We start from the raw sequence: 25,029 nt of genomic DNA on the forward strand, positions 1-25,029 counted from the left end.
GCTTACACTCTAGAAAGGGGAAACAATTGTGTTTCTTGATCTGTTTATCATATAAAAACTGTCAGGGAATCTTAGAGTTGCTGAGACCTTAGGGGTGACCTAGTTCAGTACTGTCCTCGCTGGGCAGACCCCCTTACACTCTCCTTCCGGGGGGCCAGAGCTCGTTCTGTGAGAGGGTACCCAGTGTCGGAGGAGCTCACCTCCGCTGCTCACCGCCCCTGCCAGAGGCCCGGCCTTGTTACATAAGCCCCTTTCTCTGCCTTCTGCCAATTTGACCCATTCATCCTAACTTCGTCCTCTAGGTCACAGAGCCTCAGACTTTAGGGCTCACTTGTGGGGCTGGATAAAACAGTTTGCCGGGCCCCACTCCAGAGACCCTGATTTGGTGGATCTTGGGTCAGGCCCAAGATCTTTCATCTCTAACCAGTTCAAGGTTATGCTGGCACTGCTGGCCCATGGACCACACTTTTTGAAAACCAGTATTCTCTGGCCGTTGCCAGTAAGCCTAACTCGTCTCACACAGCTTTTCAGCTATCTGATATGAGCATCATGTTACCCTAAGACCTTGCCCGTCAGAACTCTCCTGGGCCCCTTAACCTCTACGAACAAGAAGTGACTTAGAGCATCCAAGTTCTGTCACCATCGCTCAGGCTGAATCACTAGGACACTGTGCAGGTAGCCACCAAGATGTTCGCTGCAGTTACGTGTAAACAATGAGAAAGAGGAAAACCATCCCTCAGGGCCCACGGGAGAGGAGCCGTCCGTGGCAGAGATGGGGAGGCAGAAGACACGGGGGTTGGCGGAGCCGGGGGAGCCGGATCCCAGCCTCTCTTCTCTGTGTATCCCTGAGCAAGTCACCCCCCCTCCCTGCGACTCGGCTTTCCCATCTGCAACACGAGCTGGCTGAGGTCCTTTGAGCAGCAGTAATTCTAGAATTCTGCAACAGGTGGGGAAATCTCAGTAGGGTCCCTACCACCTTCCTCCTGGGGACGTCCCAGGGGCCCACATACCCAGACTACTCTTCTCTCCCGACCGTTCACGAGCGCGGCCCCTCATGTCTACCCCATATGCAATTCTTTTATTTTTCTCTCAAGAGTTTCTTCGCGTTCACTATGTCTGATGTGTTCATTGTGACCGCCTCTGGCTCACGTCAATCAAGCTCCCTTCCTTTGCTCCACATCTGCGAGCAAAGCATTGTGTAGGAGGTCTCAGATCAGCAGCTTGTTAACCAGCGGCTCGAAGCCAAACCTCTTTCCTTCTATTCTTTCCACTTGGCCCCCAAGAGGTAACTAATTCTGTTGGCTTCCAGGGCTTCTGCAGGGACCAGTGGGCCCCCCAGGTGGCTTAAGACTCTCTTTCCATCCTGAGGTCCAGAGGCTCAGCCACAGAGCAAGAGCACCCCGGTTCCTGGCACCTGGGCCTCTGGAATGTTAAATGGTCCTCTGTCCCTTTATCTCCCGAAGCAGCTCAGCAGTCCTTGAGTTTAAATAATGACCACAAAACAAATATCCCTGAGGGCTCTCAGCAAGGTTTCTTGAGCCCAGTAGGATGTGGTATACAAATTCCGGGCAATATTGTGAAGTGAGTCCATTTCCCTTCCTGTAAAAAGCTGCTCGTGACAATCTCCGTAAAGAGAATGAACCTAGCGTGAGGAGTGAGGGCACACGGGCCTGCCAGGAGGCTCAGCCAGCCAGCCGCTGGCGTGAGTCGCGCCGCAGGAATCAGGCAAGCAGCTGGGCGAGGGGCTGCTGGTTGGGAAGTCCCAACGGGGCAGGAAAATAAACCCAAAATAAACGTGGCGACAGAAGAGAAAGACCCGGAGGCCAGCGGCAGAAGTGTCAGTTCGCATAACAATGATTGATTCTTTCTAAGCCACCTACGATTATTTGCATAAAAGTCAGCAGATCTCCGTAAGTACTTCCTTGTGTTCTGGAATCAGACCCGCGTGGGTTTTTGTCTGGGGCCCGCTATTTACTCATCGCGTGGGCCCTGGGTGCCAGGTTTCTGAATCTCTCAGAGCCTCCCCTTTCTTCTAGAGAAATGGGGATAACAGACCCCCCCCCCCCAGAACTGAGGGCTGAAACTGACATAACAGCGTCCAATATATTACTGCTAACATGATCTACAGTGGTGGTTCCAAAATAGTAGCCCAATTACTTAATATATAAGGAGCTTCTCATAAACGTCACGGTTAAGTTAGAAGCTGTGGGTGAGCTGCTCTACGATTGCTGACGACATCCCTGCTGAGAGATGGAACACGTCTTTGCTGAATTTCCTTCATTTAGTACGCTTTTCGTCTCTCTGGGTAACTTCTAGAGCTTCCAGAAGCTCAGAGTCTAGGAAAACAGGCGACGTTTAGAATTTGACGGAGAGTGTTCACGCAGAAGGAAGCCCAGACGTGGGCTACCTGGCTAACGGCCGAGCGTCCCTCCGCAGCACACCTTTTCATTACTGGGGGGACAGCCTGCCTCCCCCGAGTTCCGGGACACTGTTATTGAAACCACTGAGGCCGCTGGCGCCAAAGCCACAGTGACCTTCGTGCTTTGGAGGTCAGGGCCAGAACGGAGCCGGGAAGGAGCTGCAGCAGGTTGGAAAGTAGCTCAAGAAAAAGAAGAAGCAGGTTTTCAGGTCTTTCCCAGCTCAACCTTCCACCTTCCGTTCCTTGCCTCTGGTCCACCCGCCTCCCGCAGCGCCTGCTTCGAATACGGATGTCTGAGGACCTCAGGGTCCTGGCTTGCCCGATCCACACACCACATCCTTTCCCTTCACGGGGAAATGAGGTCCCACGAAACTGCCAGGAGATCACATTCGGGGCAGCATTGACACTTTCAGCGACTCTATTGTTTTCGCGCCTTTGTTTTTAAAAACGTTCAACGCCAGCCTGTCCCTTCTCCCTCTCTCAGTGGCCATCTTCCCTAGATCTTCGTTTGTACCCAGGGAGTCTTTGCAATAGCGTTTTCTAGTTCACATGTCACCTTCTAACCCTCCTCCAGCTCCCCCTGGGTACTCCCGCTGGGTAGGGGTTTGATCACCAGGTAAAGCTGGGGTGAATATAAACCACCAAATCCCACTCTCTTCCAAGACTTTTCTACCTCAAGAAGGCTGCCCTCGAGGGGCCTGTGCACAGAAGCCAAAACACCCAAGAAAGGGAGGCTCAGAAAGAGAGCGCTCCCCATGGGGGTGCCGGAATCCATGTTCCCTGACAAGCTGCCAGCAGAGAAGCAGCTCTTTAGTGAAAATATTCAGCTTTGTAAGTTCTACTATTCTTTTTTGTCTAAGAATTCCAGTGTTAGTCATCAATGGGTTTACGAGAAAGCGTTTTTTCACAATTTTCCAGGTAAGACATATTTTCCCCCAGTATCCATCTATCCGGCATTCATTGCGAGACTTTCATGGAAGAGGCCCTGCGCTGTGAGTCGAGGCCACGAGATGAGTGGAGTATGGTCCCGCCCTAAGGGTCTCCTAGGACTCTCCCCTCCCCAAACGCCTGCTGAAATGACTGCAGGAATGTATGCTCCCTCGAAGAGTGTGCTCAAATGATATCCGCATCCTTGATGACCTTGAATATCATCAAACCTTAAAATTTTTGCCTATCTGACAGGCAAACAGTGCTCTCTCCTTGCAGCTTTGACTTGCATAATTAGGAGGGAAATTGAGCATCTTTTTTTGCTTAGTGACGACTTGCATTTCTTTCCCTGTGAACTGCATTTTCCTGTCCATCGGGCATTTTCTATTGAACTGCTGTCTTCCTACGGATCTGTCCATATGCCTTATGAATTAAGGTAATTAGTCCCTTGACATACGTGTTGCAAACATCTTTCCTGGGCAATCTCTTGTCTTTTGATTTCGGAGGTTTTTTTTTTTTTTTTTTTTTTTTTCCTGCAATGCTTCCTGATAGAAATAATGTTCAAGTTGAGTCTTGAAGGATGAGTAATAACAATCACTAGTAACTTTTGTCTAGTTCTGAACACGCTTCTAAGTGCTTAATCTGTATTAACTAAGTTTTACAACAATCATAGGGGGTGAAACCATTATTATCTCCTTTTGAAGATGAGGAAACAGAGGAGTTCAAGAATGTGTCCAGGGCTCATGGCTGCCAAGGGGCACAGACACGATTCAAACCATGAACAGCTGTTTGCCAGGCAGCCCGGGAGAGTTAGTAAAATCATGGAGGTGGGAAAAAAGATCAGAGAATCTCCAAGAAAGTACGTTTGGCACAAAGATGGGCTGTTTCTCAGGGAAGGAGTCGAAGCTGGGAGGCGGCGGAGCTGGTGGTGTGTGCTTCGGTCGGGGGGTGCTAGTCTCGTCTCCCTAACTGGGGTGCTGTTTCCTTGAGCTCAGGGTGCATGTCTAAGCCCCATATTACTTAGCACTGTGCAGAACATATCCAGGCAGATGGGAGACAATGGAAATGCCTGTCACTGTGCCTGTGTGAGGCCTGCGATGCAAATTATTTTGCAGGCCTTAGCTCGTGACTCAATCAACCCTCGCGGGTTCGCCCATTGAAGCTCTGGGAGTCCCGGCCACGATGGCCAGGCCTTCTCCACACAGCCCGGCTCCATTCGGTGCAGATGGGCTCCCTGCTTTGTGGTCAGTGGCAGCAAACGCTGCCCCATGGCACATTTCGGGGACGTTTTCCTGCTCTCGGTGGACTCAGAGGGTGACAGAACCAAGGAAGTCTGTGCCGGAAGGTCATGTGATCCCTCCGAAAATAAATTAGATGATTTGGGATGATCTGTCCTCCTCCTGTTAACAAGTCTGTGCCCTCCTCCCCATGGAGGTGATACTAAGCCCTGTGTGATGGACAAAAGACTTTGGAAGAGCCGACTATGCATTTCGCTCCTTTCTAATGGTGCTCTGTTTACCTCCAGCCTGGCAGAGCTTGGCAGCCTTCCCGCGAGGCTCCTCATTGTTGAGGCAGGAACTGTAAGAACATTGGCTTTAGAAGCAGTGTGGTGTGGGAGAGAGAGTCCCGGGTGAGGAGCCCAGTGTTACATCATCTGGGCCCGGGGACGGCCGAACCCCGCCACCTCCCCGTCCTGCGCCTATGGCAGATACTGCCAATCAATCACACACTCCTGCCTGCTAACCCTGGGTGCAGCCTCAGACTCCTTAAAATGGTGGCCCCGGGAAGCATTCCTGGTTCATTGCACTGGGCTCTTGAAATGAAAGGCATTTGTCATCCCCGAGCTAACAGTTTAAGCAGCAGTTCTGGAGTCAGACTTGACTTTAAGTTCTGGCTGTGTGAGTCTGAGCGACCCAGGCTCGCTCAGCCGCCGTTCTCCCCATCGTGACGTTCCTCAGAGAGCCGGGAGAAAGTCAGATGGGGGACGTGTTTCTTGAAAGCTCCTTTAAAAAGACAAAGTCCAGTCCTAGTGTCAAATCTGAGATGGCATTTAGAATCCCTGGACTGCTCCCCATTTCCTCTCACAGAAAACCAGAGGAGCACGTTAAGTCATCTTCTGCAGACCCTTCCGGCTCATCCAACGGGACTGGGCTGTCTCCCCCCCCAACCCATTCGTTGATTCATTCAATGACTTTTTCCTAAGTACTCCTTTGGGTCAGGAAGGTACTGCTCTAGGCTCCGGGGCAAAGGCTCTGTCTTCTAGAAGCTTACATTCTAGGGAGGAGATAGATAATAAACAAATGATGTGACCTCGGCAGGTGGATGACAGGGGAAGTAGTGCCCGGCACTGCTGATTCTGAGGTGAGGAAGGGTCCGAGCACCCCGCCAGGAGAGTGGAAGCTGGTGACGGGTCCTCAGCCCTATCAGAGCACCTGGGGATTCTAAGAAGACTGTACCTGCCAGCCCTCCTCCCACCCGATCTTTCAGGAGCCGGGGTTTCTCCTTCTGAGGGAGACTTGGGTGAGCGTGTTAATTCAGAAGTGGACCATAGCCACCCCAGAGATGCATGCCCAGTATCCTTTCCCCTTGTGGACTCTTCTTTGGGATGGGATGGGGTGGAGGTGGTCCACCTGGATCCACCTGTGCAGCTGGAAACTCACTCACTGCTGCTCAGCAAGCGAATAGAGAGAATGGGTTCTGGCCAAGAAGGGGCGGAGAGTCTTTGTCTCTCCTCTTAACCGCCAGAGCATCACACTGAGCCCTGGGAGTTTCACGTGCTCCCTTCTTCATACACTGCCTCTGTGTCAGGACAGCGTTCTCCCGGGCCACTACCCACCCCTCTCCATAACTTAGTGCGTTGTTCTGAGCTGGCAATGAGACCAGCTAACAAGAATTAAGAGCCCACAGGAGGAGACGGAACGGAGGATGGGGACCCGGCCACACGGAGAGTTGGGCCACACTGCTGTGTTGTGCAATCCAAGGGGGTCGCCACTGAAAAGGCACTCTACGGAAATGACTCCCCCCTGGGAGGGAGGGTGGGAAAATGTGAAGGAGCGAAAAGATGGAGAAGGAGAGGAAATTTCTTCCTTTGATTAATATAATCATCTCAATTTTTATGGCTGGAAAAAGCGTGCGTGCATGTGTGTTGGGGAGTAGGGCGTTTGCTCAGACCCTAAATTCATCTACAGGAAAACACTTTGCAGGGGAAGAGGCAGGAAAGAACCTCTTCAATCCTAATATCGAGGCTTCCAGAAAGGAGGAGGGATGAGCTTCCTGATTAAGGAGCCTCGATCGCCCCGGGGTGCTGCTGACAACTGGCCAACGACTGGGCAGGAAGAACTTTAAGACCCGGCAGGGGCATGACAGGAGGGCCTAAGTAACAGCTGCTTTCGGGGGCATAGGCGTTTCCCTGGTGTAATTCTTCCCCACAGGAAGGTGAGCGGGACGCACTCGACACGGGAGCAGGACCCTCGCTACCACGAGCGGGACGGAATGCGTGTGCATACGGGTCGGGTCAGTGAGAGGACGGTGAATCGGATGCGAAAGGAGAGTAAAGGCCATTCTTTGGAATTTAAGGATCCATAAGGAAAAAGGAGGCCCTAACCTGAGCTAGAGCCGTCCGGTAGCTCGAACACAAAGTGGGGGTTCACCCTGTGCTGGAGGGGTTTATGGTATTTGCTGGAAGAGCTGTTCTTTATGATGAAGTGACCGCCTGGACATCATCTGTAACATTAAACTGTATGTGCCCACTGCTGAGCACTTCTTCTGTGGACGCTTCACAAAGGTTTGCTAAGATGCTCTGGACGAGGACGTTAATTGGAGCATTTTTGCAATTAGGGGGAAGAGGAAGCGAATTGCCCATCCGTAGGGACTGGTTGAATAAATTATGGTACATCTGAACAATGGGATTTATAAAGTCAGATTAAAAAATAAACAAGACAGACCTCGCGTTTGTCTGGAAAGGGCTCCGGCGTGTATTACGAAGAGGAAACAGCCGTTCTGTCACATCCTGTGACCCTGGCGGGCACCGTTCCCGCTGCGCGCGCTGTGAATGGGCCGGGGCATCGGCAAGCACCACGGGGGTGGGCGCCCCACGAACTTGTGCGAGCCTGGGGCTATTCTGGTGTTGAAAATATCTAAGCACAAACAGAGATGAAGGCATATACCTAAAGTAGCTTCCTCTAGGAAAGAGACTTTCAAAAGCAGTAACTTCAGGAGAGGAATTAAGGGGCGGGAACTGTCACTTTTCATTTTGTACCTTTTTGTACATACGAGTTGCCTAATTCAGCACTTTTATATAGATATTCCCTGAGGATGGGGTAGTGAAATTATTGTTTTATTCTTTATCCTTCTCTGTTTATATTTTTCAAAACCTAACGGGCGGCTTTCTTTACCACACGCCACGCGAGATTTTTGAAGATTATCCGAGGCATCCATTTTTTCTCAGGCGGAGCATACATGTCTCCTGCTGTAACATCCCTTTCTGTGAGAGGCTTGCTCCTACTTGCGAAAGGGGCCCCTGAAATCCTTGGGCGAGCCGCATATTTTTGTCCCTCCATGCTGTTAGTGAAACGTGGGATGGGGGTGGCGAGTGGGTGACAGCTCCCGCAGAGAGCCGCTGCTTCCCCCAACCTCGCCGCCCCCGCCTGGGTCCCTGCCAGGTGGCCCATGCCATCAGCCATGAGACTCCTCAGCGCCGCTTCCTGCTTGCCAGAATCCCAGGGCTTGTTTAGAAGGAGAGGGAGATGAGTCAGCAGATCTGCCTGAGGCGAGGCTGGCCCGATGCCAGCATGATGCCCTGTTTGGCTTCAACTGTCCAATTCCAGCAATAACTGGCAAGATGGGGTTGGAGCTGCTGCTTGGGTTCTGGAATCAAGCTCATCGCCTTTGGCTGTCCTGAGCCAGGCCGGCCGAGGCCTCGGGGAGCGAACCCAGAGGAGGGGCTGCCTCCTCACCAGCCCCCAGGCAGCGGGTGGCCCTGGACATGGCTCCTCTGCAACCAGGGGGACCTGACTCCCCCTCATTTTTTCAGCAGGACCCTTTGTTCCATTTCTTCTACCTCTTCTTGGCTGGGGCCCAAAACTATCGAAGGCCGAGTGACTGTAAGAACTAAACAATACCGAGGCAAATCAGTGAAGTGGACGACTTCTCGCTGCCAGCCCCGGCTCACTGCGTCTTCTCAGCTTCTTCTCCCAAAGATCGGTCAGGCTCAAGGACCTCAGGTCTCACACCTGTACACCTACTCGCGCCCTACTCACCTCTTCCAATAGCTGACTCTGCACTCCAGGCTTTTCCTGGATCAAAGTGAAGGACAGCCTTTTTTTTTTTTTTTTTCTGGGTGTCGGGCTGGGCACTCCCACCGACTGAGGGAAAGGTTGTCTTATCCCAATTTTCACGGTTTGACTTCCGAGGAGCCCAAGGGTCTCCTGTGACATGTTGTTGTGTCCCCTGATCTCCTTGGCTTTGAATCTGAGCTGTTCTTTTTCGAAGGCAGAGAAATGCTCTTGTCATCCTTCAAGCAAAACACCCAGAGACTTCGAATATTGGAAGTCCCCTGGGTGTGAAGAACAACAGAGAACAGCCCAATTCAACAGACGGTTCTGTACCAACGGCAGCTTCCACCAGGGAACTGCCACTTCCGAAGGAAACGGTCCCCTTTTCAAGAGACGCAAATGCCGGTGTCACTGGCTTTGCGAGAAGGAAGACACTCTTGTTGTCAGGTACTATGCTATAGACACTGTAAGAATTTTGTTCTAACATATTCCTCCAACAAATTTGAGTGGAAACAGTCCCTTTTCCCCCTCAGAACTGAAGCTCAGAGGCGATCAGTGATTTTCCAGGCTGACAGAGCTTAAACAGAGCCCCAGTCTGTCTCCTGCAAAACCCCAACTGCCTCTTTCTGGGTGAATGAGGTGACAGACCCCACAGATGAAAGACGTAAACAACTCTTCAGTGAGTGAGTGAGCAGACTGAGTGCTCGGATAAACCCACTTGCCGCCCCCGCAGACGCAGAAGGAGCGTGACCCAGCATTTCGGTTCGCTCACAGTGGGCGGTTTGTGCCAACATGGCAAGGAGATGGAGGGCCTCTCCCTGCGGCAAATACCATCCCTGCCCTGATCTTAGATCCCACGAAAGTCTATCAGATAGAATCGAAACACCAATGGAAGGAAGCTGCAAAGCCCCTTTCCAGTAAGTCAGGGACTTTAAGCGAACGGCCCAGTTCGCTTGTCCTTTAGGGCTATGTGGGCTCTGGTTCCAGAGCCCTTCCTGCCCATGCCGACCTGGCTGGAGGGCTGGACCAGGGGCTAGCTAGCTACATCCCCTAAAACGCCTCCCTTTGGGTAATGAGAGTGGCAGCTGTTGCCATTTAGAAAAGCACTTTGCAGACCTGGCTTTTGGCCCCATGGTTCCATGACAAGGCTAGAACGGAGCCTCCCGGGCCCCAGCTCTGGCCAAACCATTATCGAAGTCAATTTTCAAATAGAGTCAACTCTCAATTATTCATAGACTAATGGTTCAATCTGTACATCCTCTTCCTTCTCCTCAGTCTTTCCCTCTTCTCTTTGCCAGCCGCCTGTGGGCTTCCTTCATTAGCACACCCGCCAGAGCAGGCGTAGGCAGAGGGCTTATGATTGATCAAAAGTAGGGCCTCTTAGTGATCACAGTAAAAGGTCTGTTTAAGGAGCAGGTTGGGCAGAATGTGGGTTTTCCATAGTTGTGCTCATCTCGTCCCTATCCATCACCAACAACAGACAACTGCCTGGGGCTCTCTGAACCCCCTCTGCCAAGTCTTACCAGAAGAAAGAGCACCGAAATCCACACAGTGCCTGGCCCCAGGCTGAGGCTAGCTGGGGTGGGAAGGCGAGCACACCCCACGGCGCCCCGCGCGGGCCTAGGATGCGTTCTGTGTCTTTTACCCAGAATCTTCAAGGGACCACCTTTTGTGGTGCATGGGAGGAAATGGGTTTTGAGATCAATGAGACAGGTTTTCCTACCTAAGTGGCTGGAGTTTTATATTCTCGAATCAAATAAATTAGCAAATAAAACATGAGAATTAATTTTAAAAAAAATCTCGTTCCCACACTGTAGCAGGCATCACATTTTCCTAGCCCACAACGAAGTTTCAAGGCTTAGGATGAGATAAACTCCAAATATTAACTTGTATTGTTACTTAAGTACCTGATGCTATGTCGGCTGATACATATGCAAATATCTTATTTAATCTATATGGCTCCATTTCCTGTTTGCAGAAAGCGAGACTTAGAGAGGGTAAGTCACTTGCTCTAGGTTGCTCAGCCACGAAGGGGCCAAGTGGCCTGTCTCACCCAGCCGAGGAGACCTTGGGCCCTCGATCTACACCTGCCCCACGTTTTCTCCAGTGTGGTCCATGTTTTCGCCTCTTCTCTTGACCAGAACTACAACCGCAATGAGCAAAACCCCGGTAATGGAATTGGGGATGCCCGGCCCCTTTCCTGTCCTCTGCACAAGGCCCCCTGATTCCCAAGTGTCTAGCCTGAGGGTTTCTCTGCTCTCCCGGGCCTTTCGTCCATTTAGCAGTGAACTGTGCAAATCCTGTGGTTTTCCTATTTGTTCTTTCGGAGTTGTCAGGTCTTACACTGTTATTTAACTTATTCTGTGTTTATGATATCTCCCTGGAGTACGAGTCTCATGGGAAGGGGTGGTGTCATGCTTCATGCATACTGGAATTTGTCACTGTTCCTAGCCTGATACTGGGCACAGAGTAAGCCCACAATATCTATTTTCTGATTCTTTAATTGCCTGATTTGGGGGTAGAAATCATGTAGCGGAGGCCTCCAGTATATCTCTTATGGTGCTCAACACAGCACTGGGCATATAGTAGATGCTCAATAAAGTTGTTGATTGTTTGAATTTCAGACTGCCTGGAAGGAAGAATGAGTTCATCTACTATGTGGGTTATGTACGTCATCTAACTTTAACTTCGCCGTACTTCTGTGACGAAGATGCTCCTACTGCTCACTTATCCCCGAATCACACAGCCGGTGAGTGGTGAAACTGGGGTTTATACGCAGACGGCTCTGCAGTGGGCCGAGGAGACCAAGGCACCTGACGGTGAAAGGCCAGGACCATCGAGGACTGCTTTTGGGGACACCCGGGAGGTGTCATGGTGTGGGCAAGAGGGTCTGGAGTCAGACAGGCCAGGACTAAGAATGACAGAGTCAGGAATGGTGTCTCAGCCGCCGGCCCCCAGGAAAGCCCTGCAAGGCGCTTTTGTTCTTGATCTTGAAAGTAGTCCTGGCACGAGGCTTCTGCCATGCTAAGCCTTTGTCTTTGAGCAAATAAATGGTAGCAACCACTGCAGCCCACTGCTTTCCAATTATTCCTGGACCTGAGCTAGTTTTAAATAAATTTGCATCGCTCCCTAGGAATCTGGGGGAATCTGGGGGAGTAGGCAAGAGAAGAGACAGGGGGATTAAAAGATTTAACAAAGAAAGCATTCCTTTACATGGGACAATGCCCAGCAGGCTGGTTTTGAAGCATCTGTGGAATGAGATTTGTACAGCCTGGGAACGAGATGGTTTACGTTCACCTTAACCTCTACGAACTATGCAAGCTGCTGCTCTGCCTGTCCTGTGGGACACAGGGACCTCTCTGGGGTTCCCAGTCCATCCTGCCGGGACTCTGCTTGCAGACCCCAGTACCCGCCTGCTCCCATTTCAAATCGTGAAAATCTCTCTCAAGGAGAGGGCTGAGGGGTGAGACAGGCTTCTGCAGGAGGCAAGGAGCCCAAAGGCAGTGCCTTACCCCAGACCCACCCCAGGGTGCTGACTCCTGCACGCAAGCAGCTTCCGTTCTGCTGAGGAGACACCTATGCTGTGTTTGCCCGTGCAGCCGGAGAGAGACCTGGACTCTGCAGGGCCCTTCCTGACCCTGACTCTGGGCTCACTCAGCACTTGGGACCTCAGCCCCGCTTGTCCACCAGGGCCTGCATATAGTAGGTACTTCATAACATTTGCCAAAGAAACGATTTAACATAAAGTATGTCTATTCGCCTGTCCCTCTCTGCAGCGCTGTGGCTGGTCCGTCACTATACAAATCCGGAAGGCAGGTAGAGGACGGGGGGGCGGACTCCTCAGTTCTCAGAGTGATGGGGACTGCCTCTCCCAGCCTGCCCTCTTTCTGATGAGGGAAGTAGGCCGAGAGAGGTAAGGATCTTCACATGCAGACCCGGCCTCCACGTGCCTCCTCATTCTCCTTCTTAAGTCCCTTTAATTACTCCTCGTGGTACCCAAGACCTCCTAGACCCTCCCCTGACCCAAACCTCCTGTCTGGATTCTCCTCATGCCACACCCCCCTCGCTCGTGCTCACTGCCTTTGGTATGTCTAGCGCGTGGCAGTTCCTCCACCTCCACTGCCCTTTCTCTCCTCCCCTTTGTTTGAGAACCTTCTCACTTTGGAGTCCATAGGCGTCACCTCCTCTGAGAAGTCTTCTGGGGTTGCCTCTAGGCGGTCTTAGCGGAGACCCGTCCTTGAGTCTCACAGTGCCCTCTGCCGTGTACTCAGCGCCTGCAACCGTGCTGTTATTTTGGTTACCTGGCTTTCTCCCTCTCCTTCCCGGGAGACTTTTGAAAGGAGAGATCTTATCTTTCACTCCTACTATACTGCCTGCTTGCTACAGAGCCGAAGCTCAAGGAATGCTGTTGAATTATAACAGACACTATTCGTTCAAACCGGGCACTTTCAAAAAGCTCTTTCCATATACTAACTCGCTGATTCCTCTCAACAATGACCCCACGAAGCAGATTATTGTGATCGTTATTAAAGTATCAGTATTATACTCATCATGCCCATCCCGTTTAATAGGAGAGAAAATTACAGCATGAGCTAGTGAGGTGCTGTGCCGAGACCGGAGCGAGCACAGGCCACCTCGCCGACCTCTCCCTGCAGCCTGCAACCCCGTCCCTCTTCTGCGCATGCCACGCTCATCCCTGCCTTCTCAGGAATGGCCCCTCTCTTTACAGCCTGTGAAAAGTGTTAGTCTCTCCAGACCCGGTCACATTTTCTATGACACTTTCTTTGCCTTGTAGCCTAAACAGCTAGCTAGCTCCTGACCTCCCAAGCATGAAAATCCATCCACACATAGCACATTCTTCGATTTCTCTCTCATTCCGTCCTAACCACGCAATCTTTCCAACATGAAGGAAGTCATTTGCTCCTCCACGCAAGGCCTGAGCCTTCCACTCATCTGTCTTCCCTCCCTTGTGCCCAGCAGACTTTTAGGGGCAGAGAGGTGGCTCAGTAAATATTTATAACGCCGTTGGACAACAAAACAATGAGAGGTTCCTTCGCATCCTTACGGATGACGGCTGCTATGTGCCATCATCGCGGTGGTGACCCCGGCTGCCCTCCGACTGCCAGGGGTGTGTGTGTGTGTGTGTGTGGTGCACGGACAGCGGACGGGGCCTGGGGCTGTTTGGGTGTAAAGTGAGGTTCCCTGTCGCACTGTCTGCACATCGGACCTTGTTTACAGATCTGAGTAACAGGATCCTTCTTTGTTCCACTCTTTCTCTGACTCCTGAGAGGAGTCAGTTCAGTATAAAACAGCTAACGGTTTTGAGCTGAACGAGAAAGAGAGAAATAGAATACAAAGCAGTGTGTAGACACAGGGCCTGAGGATGGGCTGGGGCGCGGACTGAGTCCGCCACCTCTGCCTTTCTGGGGACGCCCTTATGACGACCTGGCAATTCCACTGGGCCCTCGGACCACCCTGTTTGAATGAGCCCGTTGCGAGGCCACAGAGCGAGAGCTGAGAGACCACTCGTTGTGCATGTGACCTGAGCAAGCCAATGTCGCCCTAGGTTTCAATGCTCTTACCTGAAAAATGAAATAACGCCTAGCCTAGCCGCCGTGTGGGGGGTCGTGGTGTGGACTAAATGAGAAAAGTACGTGAGACTACTCCGTGGACCCTGAGTCATTATATTCATTTTTTCGTTCCTTCACTTATTCAATAAATATTTATTGAGGACTCGCTATGCCCTAGACACTGAGTTGAGTCGATGGCGATATGACAGAGAGTATTGTACACAGAGCTGTAGCTCCTGGTCTCTCGAAGCCTCCAGTCTGCTCGGGGAAAAGCTTTAACCAGGTAATCACACTATCGGATGATTACTCAATGAGCTCTTAGGAAAGAAACTTGGTTCCATGGGACAGAGACCAAGGAACAGATCCCACGACATGTTTTGCTGCTGCTGCTGCTGCAGTCACCTAGGCGGTGGTTCCCAGATTGGGAATTGCAAAAGTCACCCGGGGAGCTCGTTTAGCCAGCAAGTTCCTGAAACACACCCCCAGGGCATCTGGCTCAGGTCAAGAGTCCCTTCCAGAAATCTACCTTTTTAACACGCCCACCTCACTCCTCTAAATGATTCTTATGCCAATGGCCAAATTTTATAGAAAGAAGCTATTTGGCATAATGAGGTCTCCTATGAAGGCATCTGCGGGTCCCAGCTGATTTTACTCCCGGCCATTCCCGAAGCTTGTTCCATGAGCTGACAGATTTTCCTCTAGCCTTCAGCGAGTCTGACTTGGGTTTCTGTCACTTAAAAAGACCACATCCTGACTAATTTAGGTCCCTTCTGATTTCTGTGAGCCCCTTTCATGATCTCGGTGGAAACAGAACCTGCAGGGACGAGGCCATGATTTTTTTGGGGGGGAAACATTTAGCATCATTACCCATTTTCAGCCTTCTCCCTTAAGCTCAACTACAGGCGTTTCGTAAGCACCTGTGATATGTACCGTTTTTGACCGAACGAGACTGCTACTCGTGCGTATGACTAAAGACAAATAACTTGGGTTAGATAATTACAATCTGGCATCACTGAACTACATAGAGTCGCGGCTGGGCATTTGGGATCCGGAGTCGGACTGTCTGACGTGAAGCCTGGCCCTGCGCTTCCCCGCTGCGGGCTCTGTGGCGGTGGCCGAAGTGACTTCACTTCTCTGAGCCATAGTCTTTTCACCTGTGAAATGACTATACTGAAGGAGACTCACCTCGCAGGGTTCCCGTGAGGATTAAATGCACTGTTGTAGGTAAAGAATTTAGAACAGTGCCTGGCACCCAAGCAGGGCTCAATAAATATTAGCTATTAAGATGTGGGTTTAAATGTGTTTACAATAGCAATCCCTACATAGCCCTAATGAACTTTTACTCACATTAGGGCATCCCGCAACTGTATTTCCTTTCCCCCTGCTAATGAATACTGTTTTTCCATCTAAATCTACTATTTAGCTTCTGTCTCCTGATGCCCCTCCCCATCCTTCAGGCTGCACTTTGAGCCAATCTCTCTGTAGATGTCTCCTCGATGGTCCAGAGGGTTCCCAGAGACCACAGAGACACCCCAGCTACACCTACGCCCCCATGTCTAGCACCCGCCATCACAATCCCCAAAGCCATGTGCCAAGCACTAGCTAGATAATTACACCGCTCATTCGATGCTTACTCCATTCCCTGAGCCTTGGTCCTCTCACTTGTAAATTGAGGGTTAATAATACCTATTTCATCGAATTGCTGTAAAAACTGAAGGTGATGATGTACGCAAAGCCCAGGTAAATGTTTCATAGCATTTATAGTCGAAATTATTGTTATTATCTACAACCGTAGAGAAAATAAAATACAGGAAAGGACTACATTTTTGTGCATACACCCTGTTTCATTTGCAGACTCTGGGAGGTGAGGCCAAAAGTGGGCCAACCGAGTTGACCACTGGCCCCCAGCCCTGGACCGGACAGGTGAGAGCCTCCTCTAAGTGCTCCCCCTGGACAGAAGGGCCCTTGTTCCAGTCCACTGCCATTTTGCTCCATAACGCTCTCTCTCTCCGGTAAAAGTCACGTAGCATTACATTTACCACCTCAACCATTTTTAAGTGCAGAGTTCGGTCGCATCGGTTACGTTCACATCGCTGCGTAATCAATTTCCAGAACTCTTTTCATCTTGCAAAACCAGCACGGTACCCACTGAATAACCCTTGACTCTTCCCCTCCCTCTGTCCCCGTAACTGTCATTCGGTTTTCTGTCTCATGAATTTAACTGCTCTGGATACCTCGTGTAAAGGGAATCGTACCGTGTTTGCCTTTCTGTGACTCGCTTATTTACTTAGCATAAAGTCCTCGGGTTTCACCCGTGTCGTAGCATGTGTCAGAATTTCCTTTACTTCTTAAGTGCGAATAGTATTCCATCATATGTACAGAATCATCTTTTATTTGTCGAGTCATCTGTCAGTGGACACTTGGGTTGCTTCCGCCTTTTGGCTATTGCCACCAATGCTGCTAGGAACATGAGAAATGGCATCCTAGGGGCAGGGTTGGCCCTGCCACTGCCCCAGAGCAAAGTAAACTGAAGAAAAGGCTATGAACTGGCTTAGAGTCTATACTAGCGTGGGGAAATACAGCAAGATCCTTAATGTAGAGTTCACCACATGTATCTATAAATCTCTTTTCTAGACCCTGATTTCAATTCCTTGGGGCAAAAGTCCAGAAGGGGAATTGCTTCGTATGGTGACTCTATTTTGAACTTTTCAGGAACCACCACGCTGTTTTCGGCGGCCATTGCGCCATTCTGCGCCTCACCAACAATGCAACGGGTTCCGCTTTCTCCGCATCATTGTCAGCATTGGTTATTTTATGTTTTGTTTTGTTTTGTTTTGTTTTGTTTTGATAGCAGCCCTCTTGATGGGTGTGAGGTGGCTTATAGTTCTTTTTTAAAAATAATAATAATTTATTCTCCAGTTACATCTGACACACAGTATTGCATTGGCTTCAAGTGTATATAACATAGCGAGTAGACGTTTATGTGCCTTACAAAGTGATTGTTCCGATATCACAACTCCCTTTTCACCCTGGCCCAGTCAAAGTTCTCTGCCCAAGGACAAGCACCAGAGACAGGTTTTCTGAACACCACCCCAGGGGGGCGGGGAGCGCGTTGACAGAGGGAGCGCAGGCCCCGGACCTGAGCCCTGAATTCATTTACTCATCAGAATTACCCCAAATGTTAGCGCTTTGACGACAGGTGACAGAGCAGACTCAGGAGAGTTCGGCGGCCTGCCCGGCGGCACACGGCTGGAAAACTGGTGTTTGAACTGGGCGGCGGAGTAATTGCCCTGTGTGTCAACATCCACACTGTCCTCCCTGAGTCCACGGTGAGAACCTCCCTCTCTGATTCTGTTCCAACAGGTGTACAACCTTTTCCCCAGCTGTTCAGGCGCCTGCTGGGCTGAAAGTAGGAAACATAGCCGACCGCATTTATTATTCGGCCAAGCGCCCGGGCGCGCCTGTGTGGCACTGGGCGCGCTTCATGATCGCAGTGAAGTTTGTAGTACGGAGCATTAGCGGATCTATAAGAGTTTCCTCAGAGGGAGGGACAGCTGGCTGGGGTCCCTTCGCGTGGGACCTGCTGGCCTTAAGGGCCGTTACGAAACGATGCGCCGTGAGAGAGCGCGGCAGTTTTGGGAAGGCTGCCCGGTGGCTGGGTGGGGCTGTGTTCGTACAGAGGAGGGAGAGGTCGGGCAGGGCAAGGCCGCCCGAGTCCAGCTGGAGAGCACTGGTCCTGCCCGCCCCTGGCTTGCAGAGTCAGCTGGCCTGGTCGACTGGAAGTCTCTGTCCCCGACACAGGAACCTTGACTGCCCCGAGGGATTACCGGTCAATCAAGATACAGCACTGGCAGAAGCGGCAGGAACGTTTTAAAGGTGAACGCGTCGACTCCGGCGCTGGCCTCGCAGCCACAGGTCAGCAGAGCCTGACTGTCCCCATACCTGTTATGCTCTCGACTTCTGCCAGAAGCAACCATCGCTCCTCAGAAAATTGAAGGCAGAGCCGCCATGCGACCTGGCAATTCCACTTCCGGGTAATTATCAGAAGAAACCAAAAACACTAATCCGAAAAGACAGCCACATCCCTAAGCTCATCACGGCATAATTTACCATAGACAAGGTGTACAAACAACCTAAGTGTCCATCGACAGATGAATGAATAAGGTGTCATAGGTATAATAGAATATGACTCGACAATAAAATAAATAAATGAAATCTTGCCATTTGCGACAACATAGATAGATCTAGAGGGTATTATGCTAAGGGAAATAAGTCAGAGAAAGACAAATGCCATGTGATTTCACTTCTATGTGGAATCTAAGCAAAGCAAAACAAAATAAACAAAAACAAAACAGAAACAGACCCACAGATACAGAGAACAAGCTGATGGTTACCAAGGGGAGGGGACTGGGGGGTGGAGGACAAAAATAAAATGCCAACTGATTTTATAAACGTGTGATGACTATATATAAAAAAAGAAGAGGCCATCACACCGTGACCTGGTCATAGAAGGGTCAGAGGTCAGCCCCGCGAGAGCGGCGTCCTCAGAGAAGACTGGGAGAGGGGCCGAGGGGTGCTTGCAAGCTCAGGTCCCTGCAGCATCGTGGAACGAGGGACGATGAGGGAAAGGCCTGGGCCTCTCACTCGAGGAGGGGAAGCCTAGGAGCCCCCTCGGCGCCGGTCGGGTCCACGGCCGACCTGGCGTGGACGCAAATTGTGCAGATATCGCAGTCCACGAGCTTGCACAGGAGACGGCAGGAAATGCAGAGCTGGGTTGGGGATGTAGGGGAGTTTGTCGTGAGCTTCTGCACGAGCCTTCGGTCATGGACGCTTTAGAGCTGTGAGGGAGGGGCTGGCCGCCATTTCGCTTCATCGGTAGAACATTAAAATCTACCTTGAGCTGGGCCCATGGAGATTTTTTAGTGAGATATAATTGACATGTAACATTATAAGGGAATTTTAAAAGTGGGTAAAAAAAACCATCTTTCTGTTGAGGCTGTGGATACGTACGTCCAGCGGAGAGCTCAGACTCTGGCCTCGGAGAGACGGGGTTGAGTCTGGCTTCCCACGCGTGAGCCCGTGTGAATGGCTGACATCCTGTAGCCTCGATTCTTAATCTATAGATTGTAAAGCACTGCACACCCCCGGACTGCACACTACGCGGCCCGGCGTGAGCACTCAGTAAAAACTGGCTGTTATTGACGAATTTCAAACCAGGGCTTAAAAAAAAAAAAGCAAAGTGGTGCCTACTATGTGCAAGGCACTGGGCCAAATTATATATGTGAACTCATAATAGTTAATCCTACGGTGATTCGCCAGGCAGCTATTTTCTGTGTGTTGTGAATGAGGGAAGGGAGGGATCGACATCACAGAGGGCGGGCTGGCCCTGCCGACCGCCCCAAAGTCAGGAAACTTCTGGACAAATGGCCACATGCACATCCCTTTGAACCAGCTTAGAGTCTATACTTGCTTGAGGAAGTGTAAGCTGGTTAAGTGGAACAGGATGGGATTGCTTTCTTAGGCCCAGTGGCTTCCTCCCTCTTGTTAGCAGAACTGCAGCAAGGTGCCCAGTTCTCCCAGACCTGCTTTTTCTGCTTCTGCGCATGCCCAGCGCCCCAGGAATTCTATGGGAGGCAACTCAGACCAGAGGTTAATGTGGAGAGGAAGGAGGCTGAGGCCGGCACCCGGACTGAGAACAACTGCCTGGTTTAAGGATCGGCTTTGGAAAAGGGAAGCTAAGTGGATCAAACGATGGAAAAGTCACCTGCATTTCACTTTCAAGGTGTGTCCCACAGGCTGGGGTGTCTTATTTCATTCCCGTTTTAGCCTCGATAACTCTATAGTATCTTAGTCCTGGAAAGGACGTAGAGGCGGATTGGTCCAGCCACCCTGCTTTACTCGTGGCTCAGGAAAGGCAGGTCGCTGGCCCAGTGTGACACGGCCAGCTGGTGACAAGGTCCAGACTGAAACCTCGGCTCCCTGGCTCCTGGTGCAGTTATTTCTGTCTCCTGGACCCAGAGCTGCAGGCCCATCGGACAGCCGCCGACCCTTCGGGGGGCAGCGGGAGCCGGTGCGCCTGGGGAGGCTGGGGATGGGGCCCACGCTAACGCTCCTTTTCATCCATTTCAATGGGACCAAAAGGAACCGGAGCGGTGACATGTCGAGTGCGCCTCCGTGCTGTCTAAACCAGCCCTGAATGCTAACCAGGGAGCTTAGATGGAGCTAAAAATAACTGGCTAATCACCGCCGGGAAGCATTAACGAGGACTTGGAAGAAAGGAAAATGTCTTCATATTTCATCTCTCTACAGCTGGGCTCCAGCTGGGGCCGGTCTCCTCCTGGCTGCCACAGGGCAGGCAATTAGGCAGTCCAGAAGCTCCAACACTTAGGGTGCTGGCGGGGGCTGCCCCAGCCTGCGGCAGGGTGAATGGGGTAGGGTTACTCGGGGTGAGTCGGTAAACAGTGAGCACAGAAGGAACGTGACGCGCCGGGAGGGAGGTTTTGAAGTTGTCACAGTTCGCACCCCTCCTCCTTCGAGAAAGTAAACGCCTCTGACGGGGGTTCTTCCCTCCCCTCACGGACAGGTGCCGAGACCCGGAAGCATGGCCGGGGTCCGTGGGAACCACGGTGACGCGAGGTCTTCCCGGGAACGACCCTCTGGGCGAGGACGAAGGGGGACCCGCAACAAACTGGGCACGTGAGTAACGCCATCAGGGGTGCGACTGAATCCTTCCTTCACGCGGCCAGAAAGGGAAGGAGCTGGGGGCAATTGTCGAGACTTGGAAGAGGCCAGTCGGCTCAAGAAGAATAAAGCAGGAAATGTCATTTTTGTAGAGGATGGGGTGACAGGTGAAGAGCTTACTTCCTCTAGGAGGTTGAATGGGTTTAAATAAATAAATAAATAAAAATCGGTTTAAAAGGTTCATGAATGACAGGTACATTATTTAAATGTACCTGTTGAGAGCGCATCCCAGACAATGCACTGTCACATGTGGACAACATGTTCACGATGGCTCCCCAGCCTGCGTGCCTGGCAAGGGCAAGTCCTGTCCCTGCTGGGTATAAGCATGAGAGGCAGAGTGATATAAAGAAAGAAATGTGGATTAAAAAATAATTATGAGAAGAACATGGACTCTGGATGCAGAAGACAGGTTCAAGTCCTGCTTCACCAATTTTTCTCTAGATCTGAGCTTGGGTAGACTTAGAGAACTAGATTTAGCTTGTCTTTACCTCCTTACCTATGGATAAGGAGGATAAGAATACCATTTTCTCTGTAGTGAGAATCAAACCACTAACGCATGTGAAAACATTCATTCTGATGCGTGGTACAAATATTAATGACTGTTCTGCTACGGGAAGAGACAGACATGGACGTGACCTTTCTGATGCACAGATTAAGACCCAGGAGTATTTCACTGCTCAGCTCCGGCACCCACTTCCCATCGCAGTCCTTTACGATCAGGTGGGTCTCGTCCTACTTTTCCTGCTGTTTGTTCTGGCCCTGGGACTCTAGTGGCTGGCTCTGCCATGGCTTGGGAGAAAGGTTCTGTTGGTAGATCACAAGTGGGACAGTTTCTAGAAGACCTCAAGTCTCTTGCATTGTTTTCCCACAGCCCAGGAGGCCACAGGGTGAGGACAGATGGGCCTCACTAAGACAGAAAGGTTTCAGGGGACTGTGCCTGAGGCGCCAGAGAGAGGCCCATCTGGAATTTCAAGAAATCCACTGGTCCGAAGTTGTTCCTGCCCCAATAGAAGTTAGGCCCACTGGTCTGTGGTGAGAGGTATTTATTCTATTCATGAAGAATTTCATGTGAAGGAGCAGTAAGAGATGAGGTTGTTAGAGATGAAGATAGTTACTTAAAAGACTTTCGAGGCCAAACCAAGGCCTCTGGACTTCATGGATGAAGCAGGAAGCAGAAGCTACTTCCACAGGGGACTGAAGAGGCAGTTTAAAGAAGTTGCTTCTGGCAGTTGTGTGAATAGCCTGGAGGGGTGGAGGACAGACGTAGCGGGCCCTCTCAGGAAGAGACTGTGACAGTACCGATGGCGTTGGGGGATGTGTGGAAAGTTCGGGGGGCCACCTGCACGTAGTTTGAGCAGAAAAGGAGCCCATGATGAAGGCAAAGCGGACGGGGTGGACTTAAGTTACAGGGAGACTGAACCAGGTTGCCCAGAGCCCCTCTCTGGGCCCCACGGCCCACACTCCTGCCCCATCCGACCTGCCTTCTCGCAAGCACTTCTGCACTGGCCACAACGCCTTATTTGTTTACTCTTTCAAATCACGTGACAAGGACCAGATTGTGCCTGATTTGCCCTCTGCAGGTACACACGACACGCCGGCTCCAAATCTCAGAGCAGCAGGTGAAGAATGTGGGGAAGGTTTTGAAGCCACAGGTAACGGGGAGCCATGTGGGTTTCAGAGGAAGAGCGTGTCTTACCGAAAGTGGTATTTGAGCTCATAATGTATATCCCACCACCAAGAAGTAACCACATATGAGTGATTAGATTTATTGGGGTTATTAATTTGATTTGTCTAGGACGTAAATGCAGTGTTGAAGAGGGGATATAAAGCTGCTTGGACAAAGGACAATAATAAAGAAAAATGGATTCTAGAAGAGACAGTATCCTGAAGAGTGCACAGGGGTTAACTTCTCTGTACCTATTTAGGATCATATAATGTTAGATGAACTAGATGAGATCTTCAAAGCATCAAAGAAAGATATGGCAAGATGGAAGAGTCCTGACCGAGGGTCAGGACAGCTGGGAGCAAGTCCCAACGCCACCATAAACTCACTCTGGGACCCTAGGCCAGTCACTCGCCCTCTCTGGGCTCCAGAGGGACCCACCATACTTTATGATTTTTGACAACTGCTAATATTCTATCCATATAGTGCAATCGAGTAACACCTAAATCGAATGTGAACACATCACCCGTGTTGTTGGCAATAAATTGGTGGGCTCGCAAATATGAAAGAAGAAAGCGGCAATTTCTAGATCTACGTTTCTTCTGCAAGGTGCAGGTGCAGGTACCTCTGGGCGTGCTCAGCAGTGCCCCAAGGGGTACAAGGAGCCACAAGACAGACATGGAGTGTCTTCTTGGAATACCAATTACATTCGCTAGTAAGTGGTTTGAAACATATAAAGTCTAAAAAAATATATTATGAAGAAAACAATACTCGAATACGTTTTTACAACATAATATGTTTCGCTTACATGTGGAATCTAAAGAACAAAATCGATGATCAAAACGGAAGCAGACTCACAGCTACGGAGAACAAAATGGGGGTTGCAGGATGGGAGGCGGGTGGGGGGGGGCTGGGGAAAAGAGGGGAAGGGATTAAGAAGTACAAATCGCTGGTCACAAAACAGCCACGGAGACGAAGGCACGGCTCAGGGAATATACACAATGATGTTATAATAACTATGCATGACGCCGGGTGGGTGCCGGACCGACTGCGGGAATCGCTCCATGGACTGTACGGATGTCTAACCACTACGCCGCACACCTGAAACTATATACAAAATAATACTGAATGTCCACTGTCATCGAAAAAGAAAATTAAAAAAAAAATAAAATAGGAAACTTCAAACAATTTTCGAGCTTGGGGAGAGCTGCCCGAAGACGCCCCAGATGGGCGTGTGAGCGTGTGCGCGCGCACCTCGGCTCAGTAGCTCTGAGCGAGCAGGCAGAAATTCATGACTGTGTATTGGAAAATGGCACTGAGCTTACAACGGAATTCATCCAGGCGGTGGGGGAGGCACGGATGATGTCCAAGCGTGTCTGGTAAGGAAAACTCACAAGGAGGCCTAGGCGTGAGGAACCGGATGAGGATTCGCGAGGAACAACCAGCTCACGTCCTGTGATCTCCCTGCCTGAAACCATTCGTGATTCCCATCTCATAGAGGGTCTAAGCCCTTAGCCTGGCTTCAAGGGCTTCTAGAACCTTCTCCTAGTACTTCATCAGACTCATCTCCTGTAACATCCCGCACAATTGCAGACGGCTCCCCTGCGGGTCCTCTCGCAAGCCACACCATCTCCCGTCTCTGTGCCTGCCCCTTTCCGGGATTTCCTTCCCATCTCTCTTCACCTGGAAGCCTCCCCTCGACCCCCAGGATGGGCGTCCACTCCGGCACTCTGTTCAGCGTCCGCGAACATCAGTACCTTATGACTCACCTGCCGTACTCAGAGTATATGTTACATACGTCTTCCTAAATAAACTCGAACACCTTACTCATCTTGTAACCTCGGCCCCTAGTCCCACAGCCCTTAGGTATAGTAGGCACTTAATAATTTGAGATAAATGTACATTGGATTGGAGCTGGATTCGGGCAAGTTTTTTTTTCGTTAGCTAGCTGGCTGGTGTGAGGAGGGCGGGCTCAGGGACTGTGTGGGTGGAGTGGGTGGGGTGGGCGGCGTGGGGTCTAGAGACTCTGTGGGCTCGGAAGGGTCACTGAGAGATGGGGAAGTGAATGAGAACAGGCCACAGGGAAGCTGTGCGTTTGTTTGCGCACAAGCTTGGCGGGGGTGGGAGGGAGGGAGGGAGGGAGGGAGGGAGACGGACGGACGGACGGACGGACGGACTGTAAATATAAAGTAAATGGAGAGAAGAGTAGTGAAAACAGGGAGGAAAGAGACGGCTTGACATAAAGGAGGAAGGGGGAAAGCAGCCCGAGGGAGGCTTCTCTGCGGACACACAAAGCTCACGGCCACTGAGGGGGGATGTGACGTGTGTGGCTTCCACACGTGGCCTCGCTTGGGATGGAGCTGGCTCCGGGGATAACCGGGGTTTAGAAACTCTGGAGAATTTGTCTTTCTCGATTGCAGGATGGCTTCTTCCTGA

General features: G+C 51.0%; 2 long non-coding RNA genes across 2 annotated transcripts; both read left to right on the forward strand.

The window, feature by feature from the left end:
• Window positions 1-1,822: 1,822 nt before the first annotated feature.
• Window positions 1,823-18,122, forward strand: LOC118612909. Its single transcript, XR_004955253.1, has 3 exons — window positions 1,823-1,910; window positions 11,244-11,368; window positions 17,991-18,122. It is a non-coding gene; the product is annotated as an uncharacterized LOC118612909 (long non-coding RNA).
• Window positions 18,123-19,410: 1,288 nt separating this feature from the next.
• LOC107499827 lies at window positions 19,411-24,539 on the forward strand. Its single transcript, XR_001594374.2, has 4 exons — window positions 19,411-19,971; window positions 20,773-20,885; window positions 21,466-21,650; window positions 21,802-24,539. It is a non-coding gene; the product is annotated as an uncharacterized LOC107499827 (long non-coding RNA).
• The last annotated feature ends 490 nt before the right edge of the window (window positions 24,540-25,029 follow it).

Source organism: Rousettus aegyptiacus, unplaced genomic scaffold (genome assembly GCF_014176215.1).
Source record: "Rousettus aegyptiacus isolate mRouAeg1 unplaced genomic scaffold, mRouAeg1.p scaffold_m13_p_17, whole genome shotgun sequence".
In the NCBI taxonomy this organism is placed as follows: Eukaryota; Metazoa; Chordata; class Mammalia; order Chiroptera; family Pteropodidae; genus Rousettus; species Rousettus aegyptiacus.